The 17348-nt window shown below is 48.9% G+C and overlaps 1 long non-coding RNA gene across 2 annotated transcripts in view; it reads left to right on the top strand.

The window, feature by feature from the left end:
• The window catches only part of LOC134932447 (uncharacterized), a 147223-nt gene that overhangs the window by 114176 nt on the left and 15699 nt on the right, over positions 1–17348 (top strand). For both annotated transcript variants that reach the window (XR_010179356.1, XR_010179357.1), the window contains exon 3: positions 7625–7776. This is a non-coding gene — a long non-coding RNA (uncharacterized LOC134932447). The remainder of the gene's footprint in view (positions 1–7624; positions 7777–17348) is intronic.

The raw sequence follows: 17348 nt of genomic DNA, 5'->3' as shown, positions 1-17348 counted from the left end.
TGCAAACGCATGGACACACCTGCGTTTTTCCAACCACTCCCAGAAAACGGTCAGTTGACACCCACAAACGCCTTCTTCCTGTCGATCTCCTTGCGAATGGCCATGCAAATAGATTCTTTGCACAAACCCATAGCTGAGTGTCGATCCGCTTTGTACCCTTGCGACGCACCTGCGCATTGCAGTGCATACGCAGTTATGACCTGATCGCAGCGGTGCACGGCTGCTAAACTAAAATACACTCCCCAGCGTTTGCACGGCTGCTAAAACTAGCTAGCGAGCAATCAACTCGGAATGACCCCCAATGAGTATAGTGTTGGTTGTGATAATAAGAGTAAAGCTAGGTACACACTGGACGATATGTCATCCGATCCAGCAGATCAGACCGACATATTGTTCACCTCAGCGCATATCAGGCAGTGTGTATGCCCGATATGCACGCCACCCGTCGTCAGTGATATCTTCTGGTTGGCCCAGCAGACATCGCTAGCGATATCATGCTGCTTAATGCAGAGTAGCATCCCGCACATATTATGTTTTGTGAAATTTTCTACCTCTGTGTTATATGGTACAGTCACGGCCGGTTCTAGACCTTGTGGAACCCAGGGCAAAAGTTTCCTGTTGCGCCCCCACCGTGCCCGCACGTAGTGTGACCCCAGTAGTTGTGCCCTCTGTAGCTGTGCCCCCAGTAGCTGTGCCCCCTGTAGGAGTGCCCCCAGTAGTTGTGCCCCCTGTAGCTGTGCCCCAGTAGTTGTGCCCCTGTAGCTGTGCCCTCTGTAGTTGTGCCCCCAATAGTAGTGCCCCCAGTAGTTCTGCCCCCTGTAGCTGTGCCCACTGTAGTTGTGCCCCCAGTAGCTGTGCCCCAGTAGCGCCACTTACAAACACACACAATTAAAAATAACAACAACTACAAAATACTTACCAGCCCCGCTCCTGCTTCCGGACCACTGCGTTGCCCTCCGTTTCCGACCGCTGGCTCCTGTCTATGGGAGAGATGTCATGACATCTCTCCCATAGCAGCGCCGCACTGACACTAGAGGTCAATTATGACCTCTAGTGTCTGCCAGTGAAGCCGACTGCAGTGGGCACCCACACAGCTCACGGCTACTGCTGCAGCCAGGGAGAGGGGAGTGGGGATCAGTAGCAGCACTTGCCACGGTGGTGCGGCGCCCTGGGGACAGTGGCGCCCCAGGCAAAAAGCCTGCTTGCCTGTGGCAAGAGCCGCTACTGGGTACAGTATATCCCCAATATATTTATTAATCATATAATTTTTTATCATTGTCATTATGAAGACCCTTTTATTGCATATTAGTCTCTAGAATGCTTCCTGTATTGTATATAGGCAGGGTCGGCACCAGATGTCTCGGGGGGCCCCCATGTTCTGAACGGGATCAGTATGATTTCCTGATGGACGGGATGCCGTTGGTTAGAATCCCAACAATGGCATCCCATCCATCAGAATGCTGACAGCCTCCCAGCATGCCCCGAACCCTCCTTTTCCCCCTACAATAACCTTGTGGGTGCCTAACCCTAACCCTCCCCACTTGGTGCCTAACCCTAACCCTCCCTTCACCGCTGCCTAAACCTAACCCTCCCTGTTTGATGCCTAACCCTAACCTCTTCTTCTAAGTGCCTAACCCTAACCCCCCCTTCCCGGTCCCTAACCCTAACCCCCCCGCCTATACCTAACCTCCACCCCCCCCCCCCCCTTCCCCCTGCAGGATGGCACTGACTCCTGCTGTGTAGATATTTGGGATGCCGGTTGTCGGTAATGTGATGCTGGCATCCTGGGCGGCGTTGGTATCTTGATGCCGGCAATTCGTCCTCCCTCGTGATTCTGGCGTCGGTATATTGACTGCCGGGATCCCGTATGTCGGGAAGCTAACTGCTTCCCTTTGAACTTGGACCCAAGAAAGATGTCAAAATATTTATATATATATATATATATATATATATACACACACACACACACACACACACACACACACATTTATAGGGTTTTCATTAGGATGGAAAGGTAATAAATATACACTTACCACACACTCCTCCAGTCCTCCAGGCTGCTGCTTCAGTGGTGACTAGTAGTGTGGCGCCGGACCTATGGACATCTGAATCAAGTGAGGTACTTTTGAACTGTTTTGTGCCCCTCTGAACCTTGGGGCCCCTATGAGCTTCAGGGCCAGGGACGGGTGTACCCTTTGTACACCCCTGTCGCTGGGCCTGTATATAGGTAAATAGAATGGTCCCTGTATTTTGTAGAGGTTACTGTAATGCTCTCTGTATTTTTTTAGATGTCACTGGAATAGTCTATGTCCGATAGGGTTTGCAGATGCTATCATTGTTTATAGCTCTTTGAGATAAATATACCATTTTACTTTTCATTTAAACCAGTTTCCTGACTGTTGGGATCCCAACTTTCGGTATTTTAACCATATCCAATTTTAAATGTGTTGTGTAAATTGTAATAATTACATTTCCATTTTAAGAAATAATTAAAGTATTACAATTGCCTTTGTTTTGCTATGATGTTATTGCTACAATTCTACAATTATTATTTTCATCACGTGGAACTGTACACCATATATATATATATATATATATATATATATATATATATATATCCTTCCAGTGTGTGCCGGCACTCAAATCTCACCGTCAGCTGGCTCCGGTGCCCGTTAAAGCAGAGAAATAGCGGTCCAATGGAAAACGGCACTCAGAGATCATAAATCGTAGAAAGAAGTTTTAATTAATAACATTAACGTTTCGGGGCGGCAAGCCCCGTCCTCAGAATGAACAGAAATGTATATATATATTAGATAGTGATTCACATTCACATCCAAACTGCATCATCGGTGGGGTGCTCCACGACGGCAACAATTCATGTTCCGCAAATAGATCCAGTAGAGTCATTAAGACCGATAGAGGGCACTCGCCAAACTTAAAATCCAATAAAGTCTTATTAAATCATCACCATTTCATAAGAAGTCGACATTTCGACCCTAAAAGGGCCTTTATTAAGACAGGTAACCGGGACATCCTCACACCTCCTGTCTCCATGGTGTGAGAATGTGTCGGTTACCTGTCTTGATAAATACCCTCTAATGTTGGTACTTTGTGCCCATTCATTCTGTAGAGCATTTATGAGGTCAGGCAATGATGTTGGACGACTAGGCCTGGCTCGTAATTCATCCCAAAGGTGCTCAATGGGGTTGAGGTCAGGGCTATGTGTGAGTCAAGTTCTTACACACCAAACTCATCAAACCATGTCCTTGCTTTGTGATCTAAGACAGAGTCATGTTGCAATAGAAAAGGGCATTGCCCAAAATGTCTTGGTATGCTGAAGCATTAGGATTGCCCTACACTGGAGATAAGGGGCTAGCCTGAAAACAGCCCAATACCATTATTCCTCCTTCACCAAATTTCACAGTTGGTATAATGCTGTCATGCAGGTAATGTTCTCCCGGCATCCACCAAAACCAGACTCTGACAGAGAAGCGTGATTTGTCACTCCACAGAAACGTTTCCACTGCTCAACACAGTTCAGTGTCAGTGTGCTTTACACCACTCCATCTGACGCTTGGCATTGGACTGGGTGATGTGAGGCTTGCATGCAGCTGCTTGACCATGGAAACCCATTCATTAAGCTCTCGCCTTATAGTTTTTGTGCTTAAATTAATACCAGTGGAAGTTCGGAACTCTTCAGCTGTGGAATCAGGACAGTGTTGGAGACTTTTACCCACTATGCTCTTTAGCAGTTATTGACCCCACTCTGTGATTTTACGCGGTCTTCCACTTCATGGCTGAGTTGCTGTTGTTCCTAAACGCTTCCACTTTCTAATAATATCACTTAAGGTAAGTACACACTGGCTGATATATCGGCCATTCTCTTGAACGCCCGATATATCGCGGGTCCGTCAGCCAGTGTGTACGGCTGATACGTCTGTGAACTCCGTTGTTCACAGACGTATCGCATCGGCCCCACTGCACAGCCGACGGCCAATATATCTACCGATATATTGGCGCGTCGCTGTGTGTGTACGGGCGGTCGGCCGACCGCCCGTACACATGCTGCAGCGGCCGTCGGTGATTGACAGCGGTGATTGACAGCGGAACTGGGCGGGCGTATGTACACGCCCGCCCAGTTCATGATGCCAGTCCCCAACGGATCGGCCAGTGTGTATGCTCAACACACTGTCCGATCCGTCCATAGATATATCTGCTGATCAGACAAAGGGTTTTGACACTGTGCTAATGGATCTGCAATCCTGAGGAAGCCTTACCAAAGGCGAAACGCTTTGATCCCAGATCTCATCGATCCTGAACTCTGCCGCTCAGCGCTGAGAACGGCTTGCACAGGATATCCGCCGGCGGACCCCGGACTTACCCGTCACAGGGTACGCGATAGTATCGGACATCTCCAACACTGAAAGGACGCCAGACACAGGAGGTGCTGAGGTATTTCACCTAATTTATAACAACACACACTGGCATACAGGAGCACACCAGGGCAGAAGTGCGCTAAAGGACTGGCTTGCATAAGCTTGAACTTGTGACTTTTCCAAATCACTGCCATTGTGGAGTTATCTTCTTTTAAAAAAACTTTGTAAATCTCTTTTTCCACACCCACAGAGTGGATAAGTCGCTGATAAGCGCACCCCTCTGTTTGGGAACACGTCTTTTAAGCATATAATTTGTGTCTCAAATGCATGGTATAAGACAGCATCTAAACAGATATATATTTCAGAGGTACACATCAGCGGTCTAGTTTCTCTATGTGTTACATGTAGTTTGTCTTTTTGTTTACTGGTAATAGGTGTCTTAATCTTTTATTTACATATAACATCTGCTAGAACTCACATACAAAAAAAAAATCTGTATATATATATTGTTTTATTAAGCATTATCTTTCCAAAGATTAGAGGACCTCTATACTTATGAATCTATCCGATATTAAAATTCGTTTTTAGAATTTATATAGCAATATTTATATTTATCTCTTCTTTGAAGACTACTAGTTCATCATTTTTAGAGGACTTATATCTTTCTATGAAATTAATTTTATTGCATATTTCATATGAATTTTAATTTTTTAATATTAAAAATCTTGAGATATTATGTATTTCTGTCACTCATTTTTACTAATTTTGCGCTGGGAAATACCATTTTCACATATCTGCTGATCAATTGATTGGCAGATATATCTACCAGTGTGTACCCACCTTTAGTGTTTATGGTGGAATGACCAGAAGGGATTAAATTTCACGAACTGTCTTATTGCAAAAGTGGAATCCTGTCACAGTACCACGCTGGAAGTCACTGAGTTCTTCAGAATGACCCATTTTTTATATCACAAATGTTTGCAAAGAGAGACTGCATGGCTAGGTGCTTGATTTTATACACCTGTGGTAATGGGTCTGATACTTTTGTGTATGTATGTATGTATGTATGTATGTATGTATGTATATATATATATATATATATATATATATATATATATATATATAGGCAAAACACAATGCAAATTTAAAGAAAGAATGTTGGGTCATAGTTCAACCATACGTGTGCATTGCAGAGTGGCAGCAGTGATCAGCCCGTGGTAAGGCATTTTGTCGAGGCCTAACATAGGGCCTAATTCCGAGTTGATCGCAGCAGAAAACTTGTCAGCAGTTGGGCAAAACCATGTGCACTGTAGGGGAGGCAGATATAACATGTGCAGAGAGAATTAGATTTGGCTGGGGCATGTTCAAACTGAAATCTAAATTGCAGTGTAAAAATAAAGCAGCCAGTATTTACCCTGCACAGAAATAAAATAACCCACCCAAATCTAACTCTCTCTGCACATGTTATATCTGCCCCCCCTGCAGTGCACATGGTTTTGCCCAACTGCTAACAAACTTGCTGCTGCGATCAACTCAGAATTACCCCCATAGTCTCCCAAGTATCCGTTATCGCATGATCGATCACATGCCAATTTCCTATAGAGGTGGTGATCGTAATTTACAACTATTGAAATGCGAAGCTAGGTGGATTCATAGGGCGGGATTCAATTATTTTCACCCCTTTCCACACCCGTTCTGTTTCTGCCCTCAGGGGTGTGGTGTCATTATTTCAGCTCGCTACCCCTGGAGTAGCGAGGCACCCAACCCTTTACACAGCTAAACCTGATTACTATGGGCACAATATGTGCTACAACGGAGATCATTTTAGAAAGGAAATTGGGCGTGATATATCATTTGTATCTCACCCATAGACTTGGGGTATTATCGCCCCATGGTCTAAATCAGGCTTGTCCAACCCGCGGCCCGGGGGCCGCAAGCGGCCCAGGTCGGCTGGTAATGCAACCCAGTGCAATTTTTAATTTTTTTAAAGAAATTCTAAAGTTTCAAGTTACACTGCCGGCGCTTGCGGCCGGGGCACATCACAACGGTGATGCCAGCGCGCTTCACCCGCCCCATCCATTTTTTTCTTTGCAGAGTACGGACACCACATGTGAAGCTGAGCCGGCCCCAGCAGGCTGTCAGCACATCCTGATTGGATTGCTGCCGCTGGGACCAGCACCAGCTCACGCCCTCTCCGCTGTCAGTCACAGTGTAGCCCTCCTCCGCTGCATAGCGGCACACGTGACTGAGCAGCACGAGAGTAGAGGAGCCCAGCGGAGAAATTGGTTCTACAAGAACTCGTAAGTGAGCCGGGGGGGGGGTGTCTGAAGTCCGTGGCCGCGCCGCTGTACAGTGTCCGGGGGGGGGGGGGGGGGGGAATCGGGATCTGAAGTCCGTGGCCATGGCCCGCGCCGCTGTACAGTGTCCCGGGGGGGGGGGGGGGGGGGGGAGAGAGGAGGTCTGAACCGCTGTACAGTGTCGGGGGAAGGGAGGGTCTGGTCTGAAGTCCAGCGCCACGCCGCAATACAGTGTCCGGGGGGTTTCTTGGGAGCTGAGATGGACTTGATGTCCAGCGCTGCAGCAGTAAAATGAGGCCGGCGGTGTCTAAACTCCACAGTACAGATTGGTTCGGGGGGAGGGGGTAACGAGGATGAAGTCAGGTGCCACTGCAGTACAATGTGTCCGGGAGGGGGGGGGGGGGGGGTTTGGGGTCCGCTGTCAGTCACAGTGTAGCCCTCCTCTACTGCATAGTGGCACACGTGACAGCAGCACGGAGCTCAGCCCAGCGGGAGACATTTGTGGGCCCTTGAAGAAGCACAGTGTGGAGGGGGGGGGGGAGGGAGAGGAGGAGAGGAAGAGGACTACAGTGTGCGTGTGGGGGGGGGGGGGATGCATTGGTGGCTGAGAAACAATGTCAAACATCTCACTAACTTCATTTCCAAGTAAGTTTAATATGTTAACTATGTTTTCTATGGTTTTTTTGGATGATCAGGTATCGTTACTGTTATTTTATTTTATGTGCGGCCCAAACCAAATTTTCATCTTCTAATGTGGCCCAGGGAAGGTGAAAGGTTGGACACCCCAGGTCTAAATGAAAGCATAGTATTATCATATTTCTAACATGCCTATATTTCTAACATAACTAGCCTGTACTTAACTTGTGGGTGATACGCTGTATACTTGTGATCTCTGTGTGTGATTTTATATTGTTTTACATATGCAGTCATGTTGTACTTTTTATCTTTTAGTGTTGTTTTGTTGCCATGGCGATCGTAAGCACTCCGTCACTCGCTCAGCGACCATGACTGCTCTGAGTGATGTCATTGGCCTCCGACACCGGCCAGGTGCGTAATCCCAGTTCCGGTCCAGCTGTTACACGTGGTGATTGAAAGTATTTAAGGTATGTGCAATGTATGTATCATTTAGCCTGATGATATTGTGAATACACTGAAACATTGCTGGACTTTGTCTACTGTGGTTATTATGCCGAGTGCTGCACCTTTGGTAACTATTTATATACTGTATATACTTTTTGTTTTGCTTAGCACATACATTTTTGTGGTTTGTATTTAATATGCCTGAATAGTTTTGGCTGGAGTCAAGTTAATCCATATCCTAAAATCATCCTGTCTTGATTCATGTTAAGGCATGCTAATAAATACTTAATGGGCAAGGCTTGTCATGTTCTTTCATTAGATCATTTTCATATTGCGCCTCTACAGTCATTTCTTTATGAGGCAGTTATGTTAATGGCCAGAAATGAGGAATGATCCACCCTAGGTGTAAACACATGAAATGGCTATGCTTTTATTGATATTTCTTAACAAGTTAATGATTTAATTCAGTGGCATAAAACAGCATAAGATTCAGTTCACCAGACAGGAAATTAACACACCTGGGGGTATATTTACTAAAGTCCCGATTTTGACCGAGTTGGTGTTTTTTCTTCAAAGTGCCATCTCGGGAATTTACTAAACACAAATCTCAGCAGTGATGAGGGCATTTGTATTTTTTTTTTAAGGCAAATAAAAAAAAATACGAATGAATACACCATCGGTCAAACACGCCTGTTATTTTATACAACTTGGTAATTTACTAAAAATTCGAATTCACAATCACTACCGGCAACAGGCAAACACTGCCGTGAAAAAATACAAATCGTAAAAAAAAGCAGTTTTAAAATAGACCTGCTTTTTTTACCGTGTTCTGATAGGCATGCACGGATCCATGATATCCGTGCATGTTTATCAGTGGGAAGGGGTGGGAAAGAGTTAAAAATCAGAAAAAAAAATTGCGTGGGGTCCCCCCTCCTAAGCATAACCAGCCTTGGGCTCTTTGAGTCGGTCCTGGTTGTAAAAATACCGGGGGGAAATTGACAGGGTTTCCCCCATATTTTAACAACCAGCACCGGGCTCTGCGCCTGGTCCTGGTGCAAAAAATACAGGGACAAAAGACGTAGGGGTCTTTTAACACCAGCACCGGGCTCCACTAGTCAGAGAGATAATGCCACAGCCGGGGGACACTTTTATATTGGTCCCTGTGGCTCTGGAATTAAATCACCAACTAATCACCCCTGGCTGGGGTACCCTGGAGGAGTGGGGACCCCTTAAATAGAGGGGTCCCCCCTCCAGCCACCCAAGGGCAGGGGTGAAGCCCGAGGCTGTCCCCCCCCCCCCATCCAAGGGTGGCAGATGGGAGGCTGATAGCCTTTTGTGTAAAAATAAGAATATTGTTTTTTGTAGCAGTACTACAAGTCCCAGCAAACCTCCCCCGCATGCTGGTACTTGGAGAACCACAAGTACCAGCATGCGGGGGGGAAACGGACCCGCTGGTACCTGTAGTTCTACTACAAACAAAATACCCAAATAAAAACAGAACACACACACCTTGAAAGTAAAAGTTTATTAAACATACATGCACACTTACATACATACATACTTACCTATGTTGACACAAAGCAGTCGGTCCTCTTCTCCAGTAGAATCCATGGGGTATCTGTAAATAAAATTATACTCACAAACAATCCTGTGTAGATCGGTCCTCTTCTTTAAATTTGTAATCCAGGGACTTGGCAAAATAAAAAAACGGATTACCCAAACCACGCACTGAAAGGGGATCCATGTTTACACATGGATCCCCTTTCCCCGACTGGCGGGACCCCCCGTGACTGCTGTCAAAGAGGGTCCCTTCAGCCAATCAGGGAGCGCCACGTCATTGGCACTCTGCTGATTGGCTGTACACTCCTGAGCTGTCAGTCAGGCTGCGCACTGGAGATACAATATAGCGCATAGGCGCTTCATTGTATCCAATGGTGGGAACTTTGCGGTCTGCGGTAGACCGCGAGGTTAAGTGGGGTCACTCTTGTGGTTGGCCCCACTTAACCTCGCGGTCTACCGCAGACCGTGTCGACATAGGTAAGTATGTATGTAAGTGTGCATGTATGTTTAATAAACTTTTACTTTCAAGGTGTGTGTGTTCTGTTTTTATTTGGGTATTTTTTTGTAGTAGAATTACAGGTACCAGCAGGCCCATTTCCCCCCTGCATGCTGGTACTTGTGGTTCTCCAAGTACCAGCTTGCGGGGGAGGCTTGCTGGGACTTGTAGTACTGCTACAAAAAACAATATTCTTATTTTTACACAAAAGGCTATCAGCCATTCGCCGCCCTTGGATGGGGGGGGACAGCCTCGGGATGACTAGTGGAGCCCAGTGCTGGTGTTAAAAAAACGGGGGACCCCTACGTCTTTTGTCCCCCGTATTTTTTGCACCAGGACCAGGCGCAGAGCCCGGTGCTGGTTGTTAAAATATGGGGGAACCCCTGTCAATTTCTCCCCCGTATTTTTACAACCGGGACCGGCTCAAAGAGCCCGAGGCTGGTTCTGCTTAGGAGGGGGACCCCACGCAATTTTTTTCCTGATTTTTAACACTTTAAACACTTTTTTTAAAGTACACAATGAAGCCCTGCACGGATCTCACAGATCCGGCCGGGATTCATTGTGTTAAGGTCGGCAGTGTTTTACTAATCACTCCCGTAAAACACTGGCCGAAATTACGAATTACATCGACATCGGAAAAAACGAAAATGCAGAATACGACAGCATAGTAAATGAGGCGTAAAAAATTAAAAAAGTTGCAAATTCACACATTCGATGTCATTCGTGTTTAATCTCCCTCCAAATCCCGACAATTACGGATCTTAGTAAATATACCCCCTAGTGTTAGATGCAGACTCTTGTGTGTTTACAGACAACCAGGGGCACCACAATGTTTTTAGGTTGGGTGGGCTAAGCTATAATTGAATTTTGGCACCCCTAGATTGCTGAATGTCACCTCCTCAGGGGCTGCTGGACTTACTCGCCACCAGGGCTGTCATCGGGGGTGGACTGCAAGGACTGTAGTCCCGGGCCTTGACAGAACAAGGGATGCACACCTGGCTTAGAGCAGCAGAGCAGCATATCATTAGGGCCAGATGGGGCAGTATCCCAGGGGACCTCTCATTGTGGCAAACATTGCACTGACCGCCGGATCCCTGCAGCGGCTATTGTAGATGATCCCCTCCCTCATGGACATAGGGCCTAATTCAGTAAGGAATGCAAATTCTGCCCCCTCCCCTCCTTGATGAAGCAGAAATTGCGATCGCCTCGCAAATTCTGCTTCATCGTAGAAATTAGTGAAGCCTCCTGCCGGCACAGCTTAGCTGTTCCCGCAGGAGGCCCGCCGCATTCTTCTCAATCGCGGTGGCTGCATGTGACATCACGCAACCGCCGTGATCCTTCCCCCGATGCCCCCGTTTGTGCCGCACCACCCCCGCAATGCTCCATCTCCTCCCTGGAAACAGAGCGTTGCCCGACCCCCCTTCCCCGACCGGCGTCCACCTCTGCCTGATTGACAGGCTGAGGCAATCGCATTTTCTGCACCCCCCACACACACACACACGCGCGCAGGATGGACGCTGCGCATGCGCCCACATCTTTTTCTCAATAATTACGGTTGGATCACACACTGCGATCCAACCTGAATTAGGCCCATAATGCAGTGATTCGTGGGTATATGGGGAAGGGGCAGTGGCGTCATGAGGGGGGTGCGGGGGGTGCGGCCCGCACCCAGGTGTCACCCTTCAATAGGGTGACACCAAAAAGAGCTGTACACCCGCCTGGCCTGACTACTTTTACCGCCGCGGCGTCGCCGGGTCTGTACTGCCGCAATCAATAGATGCCGGGTGCAGTGTGTCACTCACCGTGACGTCATGCCGCTCTTAGCAACCAGCCGCTGGCTTCCTTAACTACCCACCCGGCATGCTCCCGGCAGCGACACGCCTTTCCCAGCAACCGCCCGCTGGTGTCCTTAGTTACGGTCCCAGCATGCATCTCGTCCAGCTGCCCAGAGTCACGTTCAGTGCGCCGGTTACGTCACAGTACCGGCGCCACCCACGGAGAGGCGGGAGAGACACACTGTTGGACTCACAGTCCTCTTATATATAAGGTATGTTCATCTTTTATCGCTTTTATTGCACTTGATGAAAAGGCCATTGGGCCTTAAACGTTGTTCTATTAAAAGCAACAGCTTATTTGAAAAAGTCCGGAGGAGTGCCGCCTGTTCCTTTCTCTAAGGGGACACACCTGCATTTATCTATTATTCATTTGGGAAGGCACCCCGGCTATTACAATGGATATCCCAGAGTGCCCTTTCCAGTGACTGTATATATATATATATATATATATATATATATATATATATATATATTGTGTGAGTGTAATGTATATATATATATATATATATATGTCATCACGCCGGCACCGCAGGGCAGGCCATTCGGGGGGGTAGACCGTAGATGTATTATTCTGGGAGGAAGAATGGGAGTCCAGTGTATGGTGCCCACGTGGGGTGCGCCCGGCTCCTGTCTTTGCAGCTAGCGGGTACCCGGGCCGGCTCTCATCCCTGCCTGCCACCGCCGGAGCACCGCCGGAGCACCGCCGGGCGCGCACGGGAGATGCGCCTGGATCTCGTCACTGCCGGTGAAGGAGCACCGCCGGGCGCTTGGTTCCTGTACCTGCCGCCGCTGGAGCTGGTAGGCTTTAAAATGAAATGACAGTCTGTCCAGTATGTTTCTCTCCAACCCTGTGTCCCCAGTCTGTCCCCATCCCACTCTGCATCCTCTCCCACCCGGCGTCCCAATCTCTCCCACTCTGCATCCTCTCCCACCCAGCGTCCAAACCTCTCCCACTCTGCATCCTCTCCCACCCAGCGTCCCAGTCCCCAGCATGTCCCCCTCCCACTCTACGTTCTCTCCCACCCAGATCCCAGTCCCCAGCATGTCCCCTCCCACTCTGCGTCCTCTCCCACCCAGCGTCCCAGTCCCCAGCATGTCCCACTCCCACTCTGCGTCCTTTCCCACCCAGCGTCCCAGTCCCCAGCATGTCCCCCTCCCACTCTGCGTCCTCTCCCACCCAGCGTCCCAGTCCCCAGCATGTCCCCCTCCCACTCTGCGTCCTCTCCCACCCAGTGTCCCAGTCCCCAGCATGTCCCCTCCCACTCTGCGTCCTCTCCCACCCAGCGTCCCAGTCCCCAGCATGTCCCCCTCCCACTCTGCGTCCTTTCCCACCCAGCGTCCCAGTCCCCAGCATGTCCCCCTCCCACTCTGCGTCCTCTCCCACCCAGCGTCCCAGTCCCCAGCATGTCCCCCTCCCACTCTGCGTCCTCTCCCACCCAGTGTCCCAGTCCCCAGCATGTCCCCCTCCCACTCTGCGTCCTCTCCCACCCAGCGTCCCAGTCCCCAGCATGTCCCCCTCCCACTCTGCGTCCTCTCCCACCCAGCGTCCCAATCCCCAGCATGTCCCCCTCCCACTCTGCGTCCTCTCCCACCCAGCGTCTCAGTCCCCAGCATGTCCCCCTCCCACTCTGCGTCCTCTCCCACCCAGCCTCCCAGTCCCCAGCATGTCTCCCTCCCACTCTGCGTCCTCTCCCACCCAGCATGTCCCCCTCCCACTCTGCGTCCTCTGCCACCCAGCGTCCCAGTCCCCAGTATGTCCCTCTCCCACTCTGCGTCCTCTCCCACCCAGCATCTCCCCCTTCCTCTGTCCCTCTATCCATTATGTCCTGCTCCCACCCTGCATCCCCCTCTCACCCAATGCCCCCGTCCTCCTCAGTCCCTTCCTCCACCATGTGTCCTCCCTCTCACCCAGTGCCTCTTAAGGATACCCCCCTTCTGATTGGACACTACCCCTTTCAATTTTCCATATCCCCACTTCCTTCTTCGATCACCGTATGTGTGTGTGTGTGTTTACATATATATATATATATATATATATACACACACGCACGCACGCGGAGGTCCATGGGGGGGTGACACCATGAGTTACCACACCGGGTGACACCAACCCTAGTGACGCCTCTGGGAAGGGGCCTAATGCCGTGAAGTGCCCACCCCCATCAGAGACCTGCTGCTGTAACAGGTAGTCTCTCCCTCTCTCTCTCTCCCTCAGTGTCTTTATCCCTCAGTGTCTCTCTCGCTGTCATTCTCTCTCTCTCTCTGTGTCTCCCTATCCATCAGTTTATCTCTCCCCCTCGGTCTTTCTCTCTCTCTGTCACGCTTGTATTTGTTTTTGAACCCGGGTCAGGATATTTGTCAGTGTAGGTGTCTGGAGAATATGTGAAACTAGCTGGCTTGAGGATACCACCCGACATGTAATGCGAAATAGAGTCAGTAAGCCTACCCAACCGGGAATCGAACCCGAGCCTTGGCAGAGAGTGCCAGACCCTGCCACTGGACCATCAGGGACTTCGGTGTTGGTAGATGAAAGGTTTCTGTAGAAAGAGTGAGTGTAACAGCAGTTTGACCAGGCTGAATACTGGGTAGTTACTGTGAATGGTATGTGACACTCTCTAGTAGATGCTGTAATCCGGAAATGCTGGAGTGACAGAACTGGACAGTGGATTTACCAGGTTTGATACTGGGTTGTACTGTAATCCAGGAACTGGGATCACCGGAAACCCACACACCGGAATGGATGGTAGCAGGAATTAGTGAGGCAAGCAGATAGTCCGTAGCAACTGACCTGAGAACTGCGACCTGACGAATGACCTGCACTGATGGAAAGCAGTTCAGGAGGTCTCTATACCAGATAATGGCAAAACTGTACCGGCAGGATTCACAGGGAATAAACAGCAGGAGCACTGTTAGCTTCACCTAGTAATGACTAGGCTAGACATTGTACAGGCATCTTCTGTGAGTCAGCTGATGGAATAAATACCCAGGGCTTAGCAAAGATTTGTTGAGCAGCATCAGGTGGTGTAGGACTGCACAGGCTGACTAACGATTGGCTATACTAGTCAGGTGATTGAGACAGAACTCTGGATCTGGCTGGCAGTGAACTGTGGCCTAGTAGGCTGAGAAATACTGAGACCTTTATAGTTATCATGGGCACCGGATTTTGACAGCTTGCCACCTGATCGGGTATTAGCGCGGCAAGAACGGTAAGTGATCCAGCGACATGAGAGGACAGACTGATTAGTGACACTCCCCCAGTCTCTCTCTCTTACCCTCATTCTCTCATTACTGGAGTGGGGGTTTATTTTGCTGGACTGTGGGGGGGCTGCCTATTTAATCAGTCCTGGGCCCTACAATTTACAAACAAACACACACACACACACACACACACACACACACACACACACACACACACACACACACACACACACATTATTGTTAAAAACAATATAAAGGACACTATGGGGAATGCAGATAATAGTACACTGCTCAAAAAAATAAAGGGAACACTAAAATAACACATCCTAGATCTGAATGAATTAAATATTCTTATTAAATACTTTGTTCTTTACATAGTTGAATGTGCTGACAACAAAATCACACAAAAATTATCAATGGAAATCAAATGTATTAACCCATGGAGGTCTGGATTTGGAGTCACACTCAAAATGAAAGTGGAAAAACACACTACAGGCTGATCCAACTTTGGGGGTCATTCCGAGTTGTTCGCGTGTTGCCGATTTTTCGCTATGCTGCGATTTGTTGCAAACTGCGCATGCGCAAGGCACGCAGGGCGCATGCGCTTAGTTATTTAACAAAAAACTTAGCAGATTTGCTGTGGATTCTGCGGCGCTTTTCAGTCGCACTGCTGTTCGGTAAATGATTGACAGGAAAGGGGCGTTTCTGGGTTTGCAAAAAAACGCAGGCGTGTCAGGGAAAAATGCGGGAGTGGCTGGAGAAACGGGGGAGTGGCTGGCCGAACGCAGGGCGTGTTTGTGACGTCAAACCAGGAACTAAACGGACTGAGCTGATCGCAATCTGTGAGTAGGTCCGGAGCTATTCAGAAACTGCAAAGAATTATTTTGTAGCAATTCTGCTAATCTTTCGTTCGCACTTCCGCTAAGCTAAGATACACTCCCAGAGGGCGGCGGCCTAGCGTGTGCAATGCTGCTAAAAGCAGCTAGCGAGCGAACAACTCGGAATGAGGGCCATTGATGTAATGTCCTTAAAGCAAGTCAAAATGAGGCTCAGTAGTGTGTGTGGCCTCCACGTGCCTGTATGAACTCCCTACAACGCCTGGGCATGCTCCTGATGAGGTGGCGGATGGTCTCCTGAGGGATCTTCTCCCAGACCTGGACTAAAGCATCCTCCAACTCCTGGACAATCTGTGGTGTAACGTGGCGTTGGTGGATGGAGCGAGACATGATGTCCCAGATGTGCTCAATTGGATTCAGGTCTGGGGAACGGGCGGGCCAGTCCATAGCATCAATGCCTTCGTCTTTCAGGAACTGCTGACACACTCCAGCCACATGAGGTCTAGCATTGTCTTGCATTAGGAGGAACCCAGGGCCAACCGCACCAGCATATGGTCTCACAAGGGGTCATCTCTGTACCTAATGGCAGTCAGGCTACCTCTGGCGAGCACATGGAGGGCTGTGCGGCCCCCCAAAGAAATGCCACCCCACACCGTTACTGACCCACTGCCAAACCGGTCATGCTGGAGGATGTTGCAGGCAGCAGAACGTTCTCCTTGGCGTCTCCAGACTCTGTCACATGTGCTCAGTGAGAACCTGCTTTCATCTGTGAAGAGCACAGGGCGCCAGTGGCGAATTTGCCAATCTTGTTGTTCTCTGGCAAATGCCAAATGTCCTGCACGGTGTTGGGCTGTAAGCACAACCCCCACCTGTGTACGTCGGGCCCTCATACCACCCTCATGGAGTCTGTTTCTGATCGTTTGAGTAGACACATGCACATTTGTGGCTTGCTGGAGGTCATTTTGCAGGGCTCTGGCAGTGCTCCTCCTGTTCCTCCTTGCACAAAGGCGGAGGTAGCGGTCCTGCTGCTGGGTTGTTGCCCTCCTACCGCCTCCTCCATGTCTCCTGATGTACTGGCCTGTCTCCTGGTAGCGCCTCCATTCTCTGGACACTACGCTGACAGACACAGCAAACCTTCTTGCCACAGCTCGCATTGATGTGCCATCCTGGATGAGCTGCACTACCTGAGCCACTTGTGTGGGTTGTAGACTCCGTCTCATGCTACCACTAGAGTGAACGCACCGCCAGCTTTCAAAAGTGACTAAAACATCAGCCAGAAAGCATAGGAGCTGAGAAGTGGTCTGTGGTCACCACCTGCAGAACAACTCCTTTATTGGGGGTGTCTTGCTAATTGCCTATAATTTCCACCTGTTGTCTATTCCATTTGCACAACAGCATGTGAAATTGATTGTCAATCAGTGTTACTTCCTAAGTGGACAGTTTGATTTCACAGAAGTGTGATTGACTTGGAGTTACATTGTGTTGTTTAAGTGTTCCCTTTATTTTTTTGAGCAGTGTATATTAGACCACAATAAGGGGCCCATTTGTTATTTTATGAGTTTTAAAGAATTTCTTATTGCTGCTATTCAAGGGGGTAGTGAGGAAGGGGGGGCAGAAAAGGATGAAGGGGGATCTGAGGGGGAAGAGGGGAGAAACTTATGAAGTGGGAGGTA

This window comes from Pseudophryne corroboree, chromosome 6, assembly GCF_028390025.1.
Source record: "Pseudophryne corroboree isolate aPseCor3 chromosome 6, aPseCor3.hap2, whole genome shotgun sequence".
Taxonomy (NCBI): domain Eukaryota; kingdom Metazoa; phylum Chordata; class Amphibia; order Anura; family Myobatrachidae; genus Pseudophryne; species Pseudophryne corroboree.
This window is presented reverse-complemented; position numbering and strand designations above follow the sequence as displayed.